General features: G+C 46.4%; 1 pseudogene across 1 annotated transcript; it reads right to left on the reverse strand.

The window, feature by feature from the left end:
- Positions 1–932: 932 nt before the first annotated feature.
- LOC306938034 (SWI/SNF-related matrix-associated actin-dependent regulator of chromatin subfamily E member 1-like) lies at positions 933–6,560 on the reverse strand (annotated as a pseudogene). Its single transcript has 4 exons — positions 5,786–6,560; positions 3,825–3,905; positions 2,816–2,895; positions 933–957 (listed from the first exon to the last, which is right to left on the reverse strand). The product of its transcript is annotated as an SWI/SNF-related matrix-associated actin-dependent regulator of chromatin subfamily E member 1-like (transcript).
- Positions 6,561–18,681: the final 12,121 nt, after the last annotated feature.

Below are 18,681 nucleotides of genomic sequence, written 5' to 3' on the forward strand. Positions count from 1 at the left end.
AACTCAGAGGAGATAGGCAGGAGAGGATGAAAGAGAGAGAGGGGCGGGCCGCGGGAGGGAGAGCAGAGACAGGATTGAGGTGATACCTGGAAATAAACAGGTTTTTTTGTAGTAGTAAATTAGTTAAAGAAGCTGCAGGCAAATAAATGAAATATATTTATAGATGTGGGGGGAAATGAAAAATGTTATACATACAGAACTTCAGAAGACATATCTCCCCGTCAGAAACAATGGCCTATACCAATGGTTCTCAACCAGTGGTCCGGGGACCATCAGTGGTCCTTGAGGTGGTTCCAGGTGGTGCGCAGCTAAATGATGGGAGTTGGTAACCAAATGGACCAATGGTGTTTATGGTACCACATCAATACAGCATGGAATTGTACAGCAACGACGCTGATGTAAACCATGCACTTGAATCTGTTCTGTGAAGATGTTCAAATAAACTAAACTAAACTATATTTTAAAATCTGGGTCTGAGAGGCTAAATCTCATCTTAATGGTGGTTCCGTGGCTCAAATGCCGAATACATAATTGACCTTGATATATGAAAAGGGTTGAAAACCACTGTCGTAGACCATTTGTTGAGAAGCAAGTGCTATCAAAGCTCTAATCTGAACCCAGCACAACAGTGGTCCCCAGGTTGATTCTCAGTCAGGGTGGTGGTCCTTCATATAGAATCAGAAAAACCCCTGTCCTATACCACCAAGGTTTTGCATTGTTCATTTCACAGCTACCCATAATTAGTTTCTGGATCGGCTTTCAGAGACTCGTATCTCTCATTGTTGTACTGTAATTCTCTGGCCCCATTGCTTTTTTTTATTTTTCAGACCCCCTGCGCTTGTCTCGCTTACTTCTGAGTCTGCCCCCTGTGATGCTCATGGGTTTAAAATGCCTCAACTGGGCCCGTTTCTGCTGCGGTGGCTCGGCGTCAATCAGTAGAAGGCCGACGAGGCGGGGCTGCAGTGGGGATGAGGAGAGACAGAGGGAGACCGCCAGAGAGAGAGAGAGAGAGAGAGAGAGAGACCAGGGTAGCCTAACAATGAAAGATGTATGACAGGCACTGAGAGCAGACGGCGCCTTTATCTGCCTATTATCAACCAAATCGCCCCCACTGAGATTCTGCACGAGTCGCAGCTCTGAACAGCTCCACTCTCTCTCTCTCTCTCTCTCTCTCTCTCTCAGCCTACTCTTCCTCTGTTCTGTCTCCATCTCTCTCTTTCTCTCTCACTCACTCACACATTCTCTGCACTTGAAGTTCCACGTTTCTCTCTCTGGGAAGATCAAACACCCCTCCCCCCTTCACCGTATTCCCCTCTTTTTCCTCGACATCAGCTTTCACTGCACTCTCTTTATCTTTTTACCATTCATTTACCCTCTCACTTACCCCCGCCTCCCACTCTCTCCTTTCCTCCCTCCCTTTTTTGTGGTCTTCATGTAGGCGATACGGTGCTGTGTTGCTTTGCTACTTGCCTATCGGGCCATGGCTCTTAGCCATCCTGTAACGTACGCACCTTGTTTGCACGAGGTCCCGAGTTCGCCTTCCGGCCGAGGCCATACGTCCACATCGGTTCGCCTTCCGGCCGAGGCCATACGTCCACATCGGTTCGCCTTCCGGCCGAGGCCATACGTCCACATCGGTTCGCCTTCCGGCCGAGGCCATACGTCCACATCGGTTCGCCTTCCGGCCGAGGCTATACGTCCACATCGGTTCGCCTTCCGGCCGAGGCCATACGTCCACATCGGTTTGCCTTCCGGCCGAGGCTATACGTCCACATCGGTTCGCCTTTCGGCCGAGGCTATACGTCCACATCGGTTCGCACCATGTAAAGATCTCTTCTCTCCAGCGTTGCTTAGGCTACCTGTTTCCCCCCCCCCCCCCCCCCCCCCCCCCCACCTCCCCCCTTTTCTTCACGCTCCTGCCTGTTTGCATGTCCCTGCTTGCGCGTAACCCACCACACATGTTAATCGATAAGAGCCCCTTATACCCGTCACATCGCCTGCCCGTCAGCCCCCCCTGCCCCCAGCCTGTATCTGCTCCATTTGTTTTACCCCCCCCCCCCCCCCCCTCCCCCCCTGGGAGTGCAAGGCTTCTAGGGTGAGCGGGTTAATGTTCTGGCAGTTTGAGATACGCTCGTGACATTTCAATCCGGCACCTGTTTTTTTTATCGCGGCTGATTTGAGGGGGTGTGTGTGTGTGTGTGTGTGTGTGTCTGCATGTTTGTATGTAGCCTCTCAGCCTGTGTGTGTGTGTGTGTGTGTGTGTGTGTGTGTGTGTGTGTGTGTGTGTGTGTGTGTGTGTGTGCGTGTGCGTGCGTGCGTGCGTGCGTGTTTGTAAGTAGCCTCTGCCATGCGTGCGTGCGTGCGCATGTTTGTATGTAGCCATATAGTGTGTGTGTGCGTGTGCATGTTTGTATGTAGCCATTGTGTGTGTGTGTGTGTGTGTGTGCGCGTGTCTGTGAGAAAGAGAGAGAGACAGAAAGAGCAGAGAGGGAGGCTTAGTTCAGTCAGAGTTTCAATGGGCTGCAGTTGCAGATAAGGGACTAAATGAATGTGTATCGTCATGTCGCCCCCATGTGGCAGCACGGGGGAGAACCCCAGTCGCCAGCAGTATAGCCACTACTGTTGTAGCCTCGGAAACCCAGACGTTTTTGTTGAAGCATCGTAAATCCAACATGTGCTGCAGAGATACACATTTAATCAAAATGCCGCCGTAGTTCAGCAAACATACTGATTATGAATCCGTAAATCTGGGGGCAAGTCGATATAGCAACCACTGCTGGCATTAAAACAAATATGAACGCCGGGTGACGCGTACGTGGTGACGGCTGTGTCCAGAGAATGGGCGACGTGGAGAATGTCAGACCAGCAGGGGTTGGGAGGAGACAAATAGCAGAGCTGGCAGAATGCAGGGCGAATTAAGGACAAGATGCATGAGGAGGTGGAACCGGGATGAACAGTCCAGAGGCAGGGCATGTGTGTGTGTGTGTGTGTGTGTGTGTGTGTGTGTGTGCATGCGTGTGCGCGTGCGTGATACAGCCACACAGGCACGCACGCACACACTATGGAGGCCAGTATAGCCTTCAGTGAAAGAGTATAGGCCTACAGTGAAAGAGTCAGGGAACATTTGAAAGCCCCGATAACGAAATTGAAACGGCTCTCCGGAGGATTTGATCAAGTGAAATGAAATAGACTGCACGGGAGAAAAGAATGAAAACAGAGCTAGAAAGAAGGGGTTGGAGGGGGCTGACAACACCAGAGAGCCACAGCATATCACCAGGAAGTCAGAAGTCCTATATTGGCCAAAATGGGAGAAAGGGAGTAAAATTGCTCGAAAGAGAGAGTGGATATGAGAGAATAAAAGTAAGTGAATTTGGTGAAATTGGGCTCTGCACTGTAACATCCTGGGAGTGTAAAACTCTTTTACACAATTGACGTGTAAAGCCTATAATTCATACTTAGTTGCTGATGCCGGCATTGCCGGTGTCTCACAGCAAAAATAGCAGATCTACAGAGCTTGTAGAACACGCACCCGAGTATGAATCATGAGGCTTAAAGGTCCATCATTTGGTTCCATTGTACTATCATCATTAGAGTCCCATTGACTCAGGACTTTACTGCGTAGAGTCGTGGATGGGGAATGGGGGTTTTCGGAGGGTGTGGGGGGGGGGGGGGGGGGGGAGGACAGACGTGCAGAGCATCAGCTATACACGTAGGGGGATTAGATGGCGGGATGGCTGCACCGCCGGGTCGACACTTTCTCGAATTTTTATTTGATATGAATTCAATAAACGCCGGCCGATCTCCCGTGCCCCGGGTGTAATTACCGGCAGAACAGCGGGGGCATTGTGCGCCGCGCCACCGCCTAAACGCTCCCCTGCTCGCTTCCAGGTCAGCGCTGATCGTGTCTGAGAATGTCAATTATCGCCTTAAACGCCGTCTGAGGAGCAAGAGAGATGAGATGGGGAGGGAGGAGAGAGGGACAGAAGGAGGGAGGAATCTTGTCTAGTTTTTTATGTTTATGTTTTTGTGTCCTCATACATAGCCTAGTCATGTCTATATATTGTTATACCGTTGTTGTTTTTTGTGTTTGTGCATTTTTTTTTAGCTCTGATTCTCTTTGGATGGTAATTTTGTTTTGTTTGCATGTTTATTTGTATTTGTAAAAACCCAAATAAAGAATTGATCACAAGAGGGAATAGAGAGGGGGGCAGACAAGGAGGGAATAGAGAGGGGGACAGACAAGGAGGGAGAAGAGAGGGGGACAGACAAGGAGGGAGAAGAGAGGGGGACAGACAAGGAGGGAGTAGAGAGGGGGACAGACAAGGAGGGAGAAGAGAGGGTAAAATTGGGAAGGAAGATTATGAGTGCAGATGGAGCAGCTTGGAAGAGAGGGAAAGAGAAGGAGTGGAGATGAAGAGTGTTATGAGAGGAGTCGGGGCTGTTGATAGAATACTAATGTCGGTTTCATTGTTAATGGCTCAGAGGACTGAGCTGATTTAGACTTTGATTTAGACTTTGTCGTACAACAAAAGCAATGGAAATTGCAGATCTAGAGTAGCCTACAAGCTGAACGCTGTTCTTAGCTCTGATTTTGTTTGGATGATAATTTTGTTTGCATGTTTATTTGTATTTGTAAAAATAAAGTGTTGATTTCAAGAATAAGGAGGGAGGAGAGAGGGACAGGCAAGGGGGGAGGAGAGGGACACAGACAGAGGGGTACATGGGGTACTCTGACAAAGCCCCTAACACTATAAGTCAGATATGGTCGAATTGGCGGTGCGACGTAGGTGTGAGGGCCGCCTAGTGCCCCCAAACTGTAGATGTGCAGGCCGTGTAGCGCACTATCAATGCGCAAAAATGTCTTTGTGTCTGCGTATCCGTTCTTCACATGTGATTTTCCTGCACATAACTCGGTCCAACCAACGGTTGCACAGAACCGAAAATGTACACCTCTGTGTCTGTCTGTGTCCCATTTAATGTCCATATAGAGATCTCTGTATCTTGTCATCTGTCTGTCTGTGTCTCTTTTATTCCCATGTGACATCCCTGGTGTCATAGGCCGGCCTCCAAGTAGTCTTTCTTCCTTTTATCCCCATGATAAAAGGATCCCTGTCACCAATTTGATGTCATCATACTGTAATAGACAAAGTATGGGTGCTGCTCTGACAACGGGTACTGCAACGGTTACTGTATAACGGACATCATCCTATAGTATTTCAAAGTAACTGAATGTAATTCCTCCCTTAACTGTTAAGGGAGGAATAAGACTTATCGCCATGTCTGTAGCGAGTGTGTTAAGGCTTACCACACGCGCTACAGACAGGCAGGCTATAAGTCTTATCCTCTTCAATTCCTCGGTGAAATTGCTAGGGGTAAATTACCTGCAGAAGAGATGTGCAGGATCGTTAAAACAGGTGTGAGTTATGTAAATGGACTTCTAGAATAGCTATACTGTACCCCCACTATAAAGCTTTATGTTTGCCTTTGTTGTCAGATTTGCGGCTGCTGCTATTGTAGCTGATGGTGGTGGCCTCCCTGGCACGGTTGGGGAGTGGGGCTGGTTTGTCAGAGAGGGAGCAGGAAAGGGGTTCAGAGGGGGTGGGTGGCAGTGGGTGGTGGAGGATGAGATGCCTGGTGGGTGGTGAAGGGCTCTGCGGGCATTACCTCATCTGTCTCCATATAGGGCATTACCTCATGTCTCCATAGGTGTGGGCTTGTCCTCCCTGAGGTTATTGGGTTAGCTGCAGCACTAGCATTAGCAATGCTCTGTTCCAGGCTGCTTTGCCATTGTAAGCAGCAGTCTTGTTTGCAACCTCCTGCTGTTGTTGCTGTTCCTGGACCTGCTGGGCAGCCTTCTCATCCTGTTCGGCCATCTCGCGCTCCCTCTCCTGCCCCACGCCTGGCTGTCTCCTCTGCAGCACCTCTGCTGAACCACGAGTGACTGGACCTGTCCCTTGAGGGCCTGCATGCTAGCAGTGGTGACCACAGGGCACACGTCTGGAACCACAACCTCACTCAGGATATCGCTCATGAGTTGGTTGCTCTGGAAACGAGCCGCAGCCGCATATTTCACTGAGGAACCATCGTCATAGTCATCAGGGTCTTCGGCCGTATTTATGCTCATGTTGTTCACACACACTCGGTCTGGTCTCCTCCTCCCTGGCCGCCTTGCAGTAAGCTTTCAGGGAGTCCTTTTACCAAATCTTCTCAGCCTCATATTCGTCCAGTTAGCCCTGCTTCTCGTCTTCCTTCAGGTCCCTCAACATCTCTCCAATGATCTTTCCAATCTCGGCCAACTTCAGGCCTGGGTTGGCTGCCTTCAATACCTTCCGGCTGTACCGTAGGTAAGGCCTTAGGGGCTTGTCTGGCTGTTTGGGGGGCTGCTTTGGCATGGCGATGCCTGTGGAGTTCCTGCCGGGACCTGCAGTGCTCCATCCCAGCCGGAGTTTGTTGTAGGCCAGATGGCTGTAAGGGTTGTAGACCACACACTCTGGGTTGGAAGGCATTTGTGATGTGGGAGCAGGGGGAGGGAGAAGGGTATAGGATAGCTGTTTTGACATCTTAAAAGACAGACTATGTATTTCATGTTGATCTCGGACTTCATGTGGCCAGCCTGTGACATTGGCCATCTATGCCATAGATTCTATGGAATAACACATTATTCGACTTCATATTTGGGCAATGTTTCAGCCAGATCAGCTACCAATATTGATTTCATGAGATTTTAACATGTCACATACTGTACACTACATACAGTGTGCATTTTTGTGGATGATGTACTTCTGTGGCCCACTGGCCAGTTTGAATTGAAAGTCTGCAGCTGATCGGTCCAGCGGTTTGTTAGATTATAGCTCCAGACGCACTCTCTCTCTCTCTCTCTCGCTCTCTCTCTCTCTCTCTCTCTCTCTCTCGCTCGCTCTCGCTCTCTGTCTTTGTCTCTCTCTGTCTCTCTCTCTCTTCCTCAGACATCGATCTCCAGCTATGATAGTGTGAGGATCTTCTCCAGTGGAACACAAGACCTACTGAGATCCCTAATGGGCAGTCTGGGCAGCGAGACACGGTGTGGTCCTGGTGGTGGAGGTGAATAACAATTCATTCTTTAAATCAGATGATGAAGTACACTAGTACAGGGTAAACTGTTGCGCCCTTCTTTGCCCATTGTTTCGGGTTGACTGCAGGCACGGTCGTCTCAAAAACATAAAGGAAAACTGGCAGAAAAATAGCTCTCTATTGGGACTGATCGCGACACAATTACGGATAAGTGGTTGAAGACGAATGGATGGATGGATGAATTGTCATCACAACAATCTCTCAAATTTGACGACACTTTTCCTTTTAATGTTTTGTGCTGGAATTTGTTGTAATTTTTCCTTTGTTAATGTGTTGCTTTTTACATTTTTGTGGGGAAGGCTCCTCTGGCACATTCCATGAACTAAATTTGACAAAACTGTTACATCGTTAATGTAGTTTAGTTTAAAATGTAATTTTACTAGAATTATAGGGACATTTGGTCAAGCACAGTAATACAAGTACCTGCACGCACACTCTCATAGATGGCTCTTCAAGAGCCATGCCCTGAAAACGTATTTTTACCTCTCTGCCCTTCTCTCCACACAAGGGCTAAACAAAGCTGGCTGCCAAGCAAAACTGACCGGTAATTGACTGCAAGAGCCCAGATCTACACCATCACTCTTACTCCAACCAACCATTTTCCAATTTCTGCATCCATTTTCTAACCATGCATACATCATGCCTCCATCCATCCACCCATCCTACCTACCCACCACTCCAGAGTCCAGGCTTCATTCCCTCTGGGTAATGGTGGGAAAAGTACTCAAATGTTTTACTTATAAGTAAAAGTATCAATACCGCAACATAGATGTACTCTGTTCCCGTATTCAAAATGTTCTCAAGTAAAAGTACACATGTATCGGCATCAAGTACTCATATTGCAGAATGTCCCATTTCACAAGTTCAAAATGTGTGCAAAATCCTTTGAAAATAGCTGATCTACAAGCTCACAATGCGTCGCTATGTGATTGTGAGCTTTCAGATCGGCTTCAAATGGCCGAAATGTATAGGGCCGAAGTGGTTAATGTATGTCTCTCTCTGAGATGTATTGGAGTAGAAGTAAAAGTATTGGAAATTGGAGTAAAGTACAAATACCTCAAAATTGTACATACTGTAAGTACAGCACTTGAGTAAATCCACTGCCATTCTAACCATGCATATATGCCTCCATCCACCCACCCATCCTACCTAGTACTACCACCCCCCCCCCCCCCCCCCCCCCCATGGGTACCGGAGGGAGTTTTCAGTCCTTGATCTGTGCTGCAGTACAAACAGGCTGGTAAACATCATGAAACATTTACAGGAGGTAGAGCTGCACTCTCTCTAATTCACATTGGCAACCCGCAGATACACACATACTCCCTCGACACACCCCATCAGAGTGTGTGTGTGTGTGTGTGTGTGTGTGTGTGTGTGTGTGTGTGTGTGTGTGCGTGTGCGTGTGCGTGCGCGTGCGTGCACAGTTTTTGTTTTAATTTCATTTTGACCTTTTGTTTTCAATTTTAAGTTCATTGTTTATTTCTTGAAAAGTATTGGCTGTTTAGTTTTTATTAGTTTTAATGTATATGTTTTTGTCATGGGAGATTCAACATATTTTGAGAGAGTTAGCGAGTTTTAGTCAACAACGGTGTGTAGTAAGTCCTCAGTGTTCATTTGGTGTAAATCTGGACCCAAATGAACCCATATTTACACCCTCAGTTAGAACAGTAAGACGCCCTGAGGGTGAGAAGCGACCTAGGTCGCGTGCACGCACCCGCCTGGGTGACGGGAGACTGCTAGCGCTTTGACATGGGGAGTCAGATCAACATCTGGAATTAATTCTGTACTGGCCATATATGGAGCGTGGCTTCAGTGTACAGGGTTTGATGAGGTCAGATCGACATGTGGAATGTCAGAACAGGTCAGCTCCACATGCTCTAAGGGTGGCAGTGGGGGGGGGGGGGGGGGGGTGTTTAGTGTACAGGGTTTGATGAGGTCTGGCCATATATGGAGCATGTCCTGAGTGTACAGGGTTAGATGAGGTCAGATCAACATATGGAATGTCAGAACAGGTCAGCTCCATGGAGATCTATAAGGGTGGCAGCGGGGGCAGTGTCTTGAGTGTACAGGGTTTGATGAGGGCCCAAGTAGGGCCGGGCCTTAAATTTCGGGCCTGTTAATATCTTTGGGGCGGGCCTGTCTAGAGTTTGAATGGACAGGTAGAGGAAGGACGGGTGGGGCGGGATCAACATATGGACAGCTCCATATATGGAGATCTATAAAGGGTTTGTGGTCAAATGTACAGTTGCCGGCCGTCTCCATATATGCAGATCTACAGTAGGTAACGATCCAGTCTTCTCCATGTATTGTATGGATATCCAGGGTCTGATGAGGTCAGTGTTGTGATATATTATATATTAGATATATTTATATATGGAGACGGCCATATATGGAGCGTCTCACGAGGCCTGATGCACTGACAACCATATACGGAGGCGTGACCGACTGACGGATCGACGGATTCCAGGTTTTCAGAGTAATCTGTGGCATTTTATTGTGTGGCTATGTGTGGGTCAGTGCATTGCTGGGTGGACACATGCATGTGTGTGTGTGTGTGCACATTCGTTGGTGTGTGTTTGGACAGATATGTATACCTACTGTATGCATATATAGGTTGGTGTGAACACGTGTGTGAGCAGGCAAGGGCCTATGTATTTCCGTGGGTGGCAAAGAGAAATGTGTGTGTCTACATTACATCATGCTTGTGTCAGTGCAGCAGACTTGCAATGTGTGCGTGAGATACACCACACCACCCACGGCTATATTCTTCCAGGGGGGATCCGAATGTCTTGTACATCACAGAGGGTTTATTTTTTGCCTGTGAAAATCTCCCGGCATCCAGTAGAACAAGATGGCGATGATCGGCGTAGATTATCCTTGTTGGTAAGTAAGCCTTGTACTGAGGAGAGAAGATCAAATGAATGGATTAAACCATTTAGACCTGAGAACGCATCTGTGTCACCTTATTAGCTTTTAACCACTTTTAACCATTATTTTAAACTTTATAGCTGTTGAAAAATAGCAGATCTACAAGGTCATAACGTTTTTAACTCATATCTTGCCTCTGGGGAGGTCCCTGGAACAACATATTTTGAGACGGAGGTCAGCGGCAAAATACATATCATTCTGGGGCTCCTTGACATGAAATAGTTTGAGAACCACTCAGGAACAGAGGTTTTTCAAAAAAACTAAGACATTTGTAGAATCTGGTCTCAGGTCTTAATGGGTTTAATTTGCTCAGTCGGGGGTCTGAATCACTGCCTCACAGCGAACAAAACAATTCTTAATTCCTTCTGTCTTCGCCTGGAGTACAGGAGATTGTGTTGTGCACAGCAGATACAGCTATTTGTTTGTGTGTGTGCTTCAGTGATTGCATGGGTACCCTGCATAGAGCTGCCCTGAGATGGAGATACTGAAAACTGATGGATTTTAACATTGTTCATTGATTTTCAAGTTTTCTTTTTGTATAATATGTGTATTGTAATGCCTTTCATGTGCTGTGCCTTCCCAACAACGAAATGGAATCTGAAACCTATGTTTTCTTTAGATATTAGCTTTAGATGCTAAGGGGGGGGGGGGGGGGGGGGTTGAATTGTGTCTGCTTCCCAGGACTCTCCATTGTCTTACTGTGAAACACCCATTGAAATCGATGCATAATGAATTAAGGTGTGCAGCCCCTGACTCCCTTTAATGAAATGTAGCAAACGGAGCAGATTATTCAGCAATGTCACGCATAATTACCTGTGCAACCGAGAGCACCTTCATGTAGTATTCTTTGGAGGCCTAACCTGCATTCTCTCTCTTCCTCTGTTGCTCCCACCTTTCCCTATAATCTCCGGAATGTTCTTCTTCCGTCACATGCTGATGCTCAGCTGTATCTCTCTCTCTCTCTCTCTCTCTCTCTCTCTCTCTCTCTCTCTCTCTCTTTCTCTTTCTCTTTTTCTCTCTCTCTCTCTCTCTCTCTCTCTCTATATATATATATATATATATATATATATATATATATATACACACACACATACAGTATATATACACATATGTTTGTATTCTTTGTGTGTTTCTCAATCTAATTTAGCTTGTTTGGAGTTCCATGCTGGGATCATAAGCCAAGAAGAAGCCTTCAAGTGCATGTGTCCCTAAAACGCACATGAACACAAACGCATGCACACAGACGCACGCGCACAGACACGCACGCGCACAGACACGCACACACACACAGACACACACACACACACACACACACACACACACACACACACACACACACACACACACACACGCACGCACTTCTTAGATGAAGGCAACAAACATCCATGAAGAAGCCTTCAAGTGCATGTGTCCCTAAAACGCACATGAACACAAACGCATGCACACAGACGCACAGACACACACACACACACACACACACACACACACACACACACACACACACACACACACACACACACACACACACACACACACTTCTTAGATGAAGGCAACAAACATCCATGAGTGGGCGTACAGTATATGGGTTCACAATGATAATAGGCTTCCTGCGCTCAAGACTCCCATGTGGCAAGCAAGTTATTTACTCTGTAAATAATGGAAAGGTTCGTATGTAGGGGCACACTACATCTGTGCTTCTATAAAGTATCTCCTCGAATCACTGGGAAAAATAATGAAAAACCCTTGTTGAAATAGAAGAAGAAGAGCAGAGATGGGTTTGAAATGAATTGGTAGACCACCATGGCAGCGCTGTGTGGGCTCCATTGTAAGCCACAGCGAGGGCAACTTACTTACACCGCGATCAATGCCACAGAGCCGTGTTGGGAGAGAATCAATGAGCTTAGGATTTGATGTGGAACAAAGTGTCTTTCTCTCACCCCCTCTCTCTCTCTTTGTCTTCCTCAGACATCGATCTCCAGCTATGATAGTGTGAGGATCTCCAATGGAACACAAGACCTACAGAGATCCCTAATGGGCACTGGGCAGCGAGACACGGTGTGGTCCTGGTGGTGGAGGTGATGTCATCTAACATCTAACTTACAGGCAGGCAGGCAGGCAGGCAGACAGACTATAGGTATATGTTTGTTCAGAAAAAACCTCTGTTTGCTGTTGATGCAGCGAAGTGAAAACAGTCGGAAATACTGGCTGCCAGACATTTTGCTACAAAAGAGCTGGGTCCTGCATGGGCCTCTCCACAGCGGGACTCATTTAAAACAAATTAATTGCAAGGAGCACTGATGCAACAGAGAGAGATTGAAAGAAACAAAGAGAGACTGTGGCTGTGTCTACGTGTACACACAATTCAGACAGTTTCTTGCTACCGGAAATCTAACATCTTTGTTTAGTCAGACTGTCTTGATGGAAGACATCCTTAACACAGGCAGAGCAGTTGTTACCTGATCAACGACAAGTATCGAAATCTGAACTACATGCCTCACATGTACTCACATGCACAGGTTTATACCCAAGGACCAGCGAGACGTTTGCCCAGCACTACAACAAGTTCAGTACGGCTTGCAGTAGACCGTATGGATTAAGTCAATAAATTATATTATACTAGACAGACATTTTTTTATTGGCCCTTCAAATGAAAGAGAGCGAGAGTGAGTTGAAGGAGAACTAGAAGTACAGAAGGAGTTACACTGTGTGTGGACCTAGAAAAGGCATAATATAGGGTGCCAAGTGAGAATGGTGCAGCATATGGATGAAGACCAGGGACGTGCAGAGAGTGTTAGAGAGGCAGGGGCTGAATTCCCGTAAGAGGGCACTTTTTGCCAAAAATAGCAAAAATAGCAGATCTACAAGCTCACAACGCGTTGCGCTGTCGGCGCTTTGAGAGCTTGTAAATCAGCTATTTTCGGCCCACAACCCAGCACTCTTTAGCTAGTGGAGATGCGCTGTACAACATGGATTTCAGAGTTCAACGCAAAATACTGTGTTCAAGTTCAGGAGACTTCGGAAAAAAAGCAATTCTCCTGAATGCTGCCTTCTGGCATGGCATGGAAAGGAGTGGCATTTGCATTTCTTTCACCATAGTAGGCCTAAATGCTGCATCCGTGGTCTGACTCTGGTCTGGAAAGGGCAGTTGTTTTAGGGCAGGGGCTGAAGCCCCCTTTGATGTCTATGTGTGCACGTTCCTGATGAAGACCGCGGTGGTGAGTGACAGACGGGTTCAAGGTGGGATTGGGCGTGCATCAAAAGGAGCGGCACTGAGCCTTTTCTTGTTTGCAACTTTGCATTAGTTCACCTACCCCAGCTCAATACGACTTGAAATAGCACGGGATTGCAATTCCGTACATACACACGTAACACGGCTAGAAATCCCCAAAATCGGTACATATTACACGACTACTGTTTCGAGCTAGGTGTGGCTTTCACTAGTACGTAAGAGCAATTTCACATGGCTGGGTGAGTTCAGGTTTAACATTATAATTTACTATTCTGTTACAACTCGGACAGGGCTGAGTCGGCTCTACCGAACTTCGCAACTCAAGTTCGGTAGAGACGGCGCCCCTCCGTCATTGTTTATGGGGAGGATTTCAGTGTCATATGTACGGATTTGGGGGTTTTCTAGCCGTGTATGTACGGAATTGCAATTTCGTGCTATTTCACCATGTTTTGGTGAGACCGGGTAGAGTTGACAGGTGATATCAGGCAGGGACGAATAGTTTTCATAATCCTCATGGGGGCACAAACAGGACGAACCGAGGCGAATATATATTCAGGTCCAATTCCTCATGGGGGCCGAGATCCCTGGTCCAATTCCTCATGGGGGCCCTGGCCCCCCGGTCCCCACAGACTCTACGTCACTGATGTCAGGCACCATGGACTATGACGTTCGTGGACACTATCGTGATATGTAAGTGAGGCGAGGGAACAGGTTGAAGAAACCCTGGAGAGGTGGATGCATGTGCATGCACTACTAGAGAGAAGAGGAATTCACTTGTTTTATTACAATAACTTACATACATTGAATTATATTTTGAGATTCCCGGAATATCAGATGATTTATCGTATACACTGAAGCCAATTAGGCACGGCCAACGAGGACCGATATTGAGGTAACGAGCCCAGGGGTGACGGTGCGTGACCACTGTCTGAGTCGTATGTTAATGAGCCAACTCTCTCATTACACCTGCAGCGGGGTGGCTGTCGGAAAGGATTCTAAACTTAGGGGATGTGATTTGGCTACAAGCCTCGGTCTCGGCTGCAGTTTACGTTTCTCCACCATCCATGACTGGGGTGCAGATCAGGACCGAACCAGCCAGAGATATACAGTATGGTGGCCTGTGGTTCTGAATCTATACCTAACTTGATTTTGTCCCTGTCGGGGGGACAAAATCAAGTTAGGTATAGAAACTTGTAGGCCTATGTCCAAAAATGTTGCTTTTCAGTAAATAATAATAATTAATATTGGTGTTCTACTGGATCTAATGGAGGTATTATTTAGTCACAAGCTCTTGTTATCACGTTTCATTGGTTAAATACAGTACCCTATTGGCCTTGGTTTTTTTCCAATGGAAATATCCTAAAAAAACGGGGTCGTATTAATGTTAAAATCGGGGACTAGACTATTTGACATTCAATGTAATTTTTCCATAAATGAGTCCCCCCCCTATTACATTATCTTACACTATTACATGTATTATTATTGCTATTGCTACAACTTGTATTTGCCTGTATCTCCTCTCTGTCTCTCCTCTTTATTTCTCTCCCCCGATATGGTCTAGAGTCGGGTTCTTCCTAAGGGGGAGTTTTTCGTTACCACATGTCGCAATATTGCTGCTCTGGGTGGGATCTCTGTCGGTTTTCTGCTCTACATGTAAAGTGTCTTGAGACAACTTGTCGTGATTTGACATTTTAATAAAATTGAATTGAAATTTTGAATTGAATTAAAAAAGCAACGGTATGTGGCGGCGTGGCGCAGTCCAATTTTCACAATTCCTGCCTCTTTCTTGGCAATATATTAAAAGACCAGTTTTATAGTATAGTTTCTTGATGACTTTTGGGTTTTTCTTCAGTATTCATCTGTGGAACCGAGTCAAACTAAATTAAATGCCTCAACTCCTACATCTCAAGTGCTTATCAGGTGCTTATCAGGCCAGTACAAATGATTACTTTGGGGGCGTGTGCACTGTGCACATGGGGTGATCACTGCCTGCCTCCTGTGAATCGTTTTATTTTTGTTTAATGTGTTTTTTTATTTTGTTTACTGCTTTAGCGTTTAGACCCCTGGTTAAAGTCACCCAGTCTGCAACGGAACACAGTTGTTTATTCGCTGGCCTTCAGGGAAGGTTTGGGTCCTTATTGAGTTAAGAGTGGAATGGATATGAACGGCAGACATGTGGCAAACACGGCACTAAACATTACAGCTGAGATACACCAATCATAGTTTTTCATAAGGACTTAGTTATGGCCACCAGGGGTCCCTGGAGCAGTATCAAAATGTGTCATCACAATCACTTTAACTCATTCATGTTTGCTGTTTTGGAAGAAAATAGAGGGTATGCACATGCATAAAGTTTGAGTGGCAAAGTGAGTTTAACGTCGTTTAATGCCATCAGATAGGACTTTTCTGTTTGGATGTATATGAGCTGTCAAGGCCAGAAAGTAGGCTACGTTTTTGTTACTCAGTAGGCGTATGATGATGTCACGTGCATACCCTCTATTGGAAAAATGTCGGAAATGTTTGGAAAATGTTTAATATATTGAATATATCTTTTTTAAAGACGAATATTCTCTTCTGGGGGTCACTGACAAGAAACATTTTCAGATGGGGGTCCGCTGCCAAATTCATATCAACAGTGCATTTGTGTGTGTGGATGTGCTGGCACACATTGCACTTGCATATGTGCCTGGCATGCACATGCGTAAGCACACACATGGGCCATGCGTGCTTGAGGCATGTTGGTATTGATTCAGCGAGACACTTGGCTGTGTTTTATGACCAACATTAATTGGCTACAGAGGTACCAGAGGACACACATCTGCCTTTATTTCCTCTGCTTCTTCTTGATCTGATGAAGTTCATTTGATGGTTCTCCATTTAAGCCCACGCAAAGCTCTTGTGCCTGGGTGTGTGCATTGTGTGTGCATTGTGTGTGTGTGTGTGTGTGTGTGTGTGTGTGTGTGTGTGTGTGTGCGTGTGCGTGCGCAAACGCGTATTCATTCAACAATCTCGACTGATATAAACGGAGAGTAAAGACTTGGGCGGTGCTAAACAGCAATATGTATTCCAGGTGCGTCTTTGTAATCTCTTAAAGTGCAGTTTTGCATTTCAAAGCAGATTGGACGCCCATGCAGCCCCCTAGGCAATTATTAGGTAGGCATCGACGGTCGACCTTGGCCAAGTCTTAAGGCTCCCTTGGCTGTCCCAAGCCCTTGAACTGAAGACATTACTTCCCAGAGTCCTTGGAGAGAGCAAAGCGACGAGAACCTTTTTTCTAGCTCCTTGGTTCCCTCGCACCTCTGCAATAAATCGATAACCTTCAAGTCTACGGAAAGTATGCCACGGTTGTGTACTTCTTTGGCAGGGTATAGAGGTACAGAAGTAGTGGTTAAAAAAACTCAGTAATGTACTTCTCGGGGTGTTTGATCTTCATTTCTAAGGTGCACAGCCCATCATAAAATCCTCAGTGTCAATGTATCCATTTGTAACTCTGAGAATGTACATACTACATACGGTATGTAGCCAAATGGACTCAACAGAACCACAGAATGAGAGAGAGACTGACGGCAGAACTAAAAGCGCTGGTGCTCCTCCAATTGCAATGTTTTGTCTTTCTTGAGTAGGTGTGGCCTAGACTGGATCACAAGGTCAGTTTGGAATGGAAAACCATGCGTGCCTGGTGGTGACGCCAGGTTATTAAAGGATCATGGACAGCGACACAGTAGGCTGTTACCTGTCGGTTCTAAAATGATGTTCTCCTCTGCATTTACACACATTTCTCATGTAAAGCACAACCACACTTGGCCAAATGTCAGACCTTGCTGTGCACTCCTTTTGTTTTGAAATCTCCAGCTTTGATCTTAATTTCAACTTTGTTTTTCGACTCCAAGCTGTGCTCGTCCACACTGTTGCATGCTTCTGGTACGAACGTACGTGTGCATGGGACCCACAATTATTTTTTATGACTGCCCATTCCCGCCCGTTCCCAAAGCAGGGCTTTTATGTGTATCCTACTAACATACTGGTTGTGCAAATGGCCATTTTGGGCCTTGTCAGTTTACAACAAATTGCGCAGGTGTGCACAGGTAAAATTAGAACCCAGTGTCAACACCAAGAATGAAGAAAATGTACATAGGCATGTACTGTATGTACAAACACACATGCTCACAGAAATGCTTCAGAGAGGTAATACAAGAGAGCTGGAAACAGTGTTTTATATTGTGGGGAAAAATTGCCATCTGTGTGTCTGAGCCCGGGGGTTGTGGTGCATGTTCAGTAATCTGGAGAGAACTTTCTGGAACCAGAGTCCTGGATGCGGTGAGATGGTTCTCGTAAACCCCTTCACAACGTGGGCTGGTGGCATAATGGCGCATAATGGATCACTGCAGCCAGTGACTTATACTTATGTCATACATACGCCGGTAACGTGCGCCAAAGATGGCTGATCTACAAGCCCACAATGCATCGCTCCGCAACACATTGTGAGGTTGTAGATCTGCAATTTCTGGTGCTCTTGGAGGAGTAGGCCTACACTAAAGCCTTCCAGACTCCAGTGGAAAACTACTGCACTGTACTTTGTGTTATTACAACCCCCCCCCCCCCCCCCCCCCCCCCTCCTCTCTGTCTCTCTCTCTGTCTCTTGCTCTCATTAGCCTGTGTCAGCATATTCCACCACAGCCCCCACCCCATCCACCTCTCTCTCTCTCTCTCTCTCTCTCTCTCTCTCTCTTTTCAGTGGATGGAAATTCCTACTGAGATCAGGGGAAACAGGCGAGGAAGAAAGGAGACTGTTGTAAAGTGTGTCAGTTGGCCACGTACACAGCAAAATCCTGAGCGTTCCTTTGACTCTGAGAGCGAAAATACATTTACTCTTTTTAGGTCCCTTTTTTAATAAACTCAGGATTTAGCTGTGTGGTCTCCACGTGTGTCTGTCATACCCTGGGATGTGGCAGTGTAAAGTAATCCCACCCCTCCATCTTTTCTTCTAGTGGCTTTAGAGTTTTCTCTTTTCCTTCCCGTCTCCTTTGTATTCCTTATTCCCTTCGTTATTGTTCCCTGTCTTGTGCATTCCAGTAATAACCTTGTGACAGGGAAATGATTAATGCTTAATTAATAAAATGCTTAATTTTAATAAGTGTCCCGCGTTGATACATAACAGCTCTACAAGCCGTGAAGTTGTTGATCGGCTAGTTTTTCGTCACGGGACACCGTCGTATATAACTGTGCATAAGGTCCTAAACGCACCAATGATTCGCCATGCAACTCCTTCCAACCAAAATGCTTGTGAATAGTTGCATACATGTACTGTAGTTGCATGAAACCATTATCCCCAATGGCAGTTGCAAGGAGTTGCATTGGTGTGACATGTCCTTAAAACGGTTTTGTTTCAAGGAGTTGTGACTCCTTTTTCCCCA

Source organism: Electrona antarctica (genome assembly GCF_951216825.1).
Source record: "Electrona antarctica genome assembly, chromosome: 15".
NCBI classification, from domain to species: domain Eukaryota; kingdom Metazoa; phylum Chordata; class Actinopteri; order Myctophiformes; family Myctophidae; genus Electrona; species Electrona antarctica.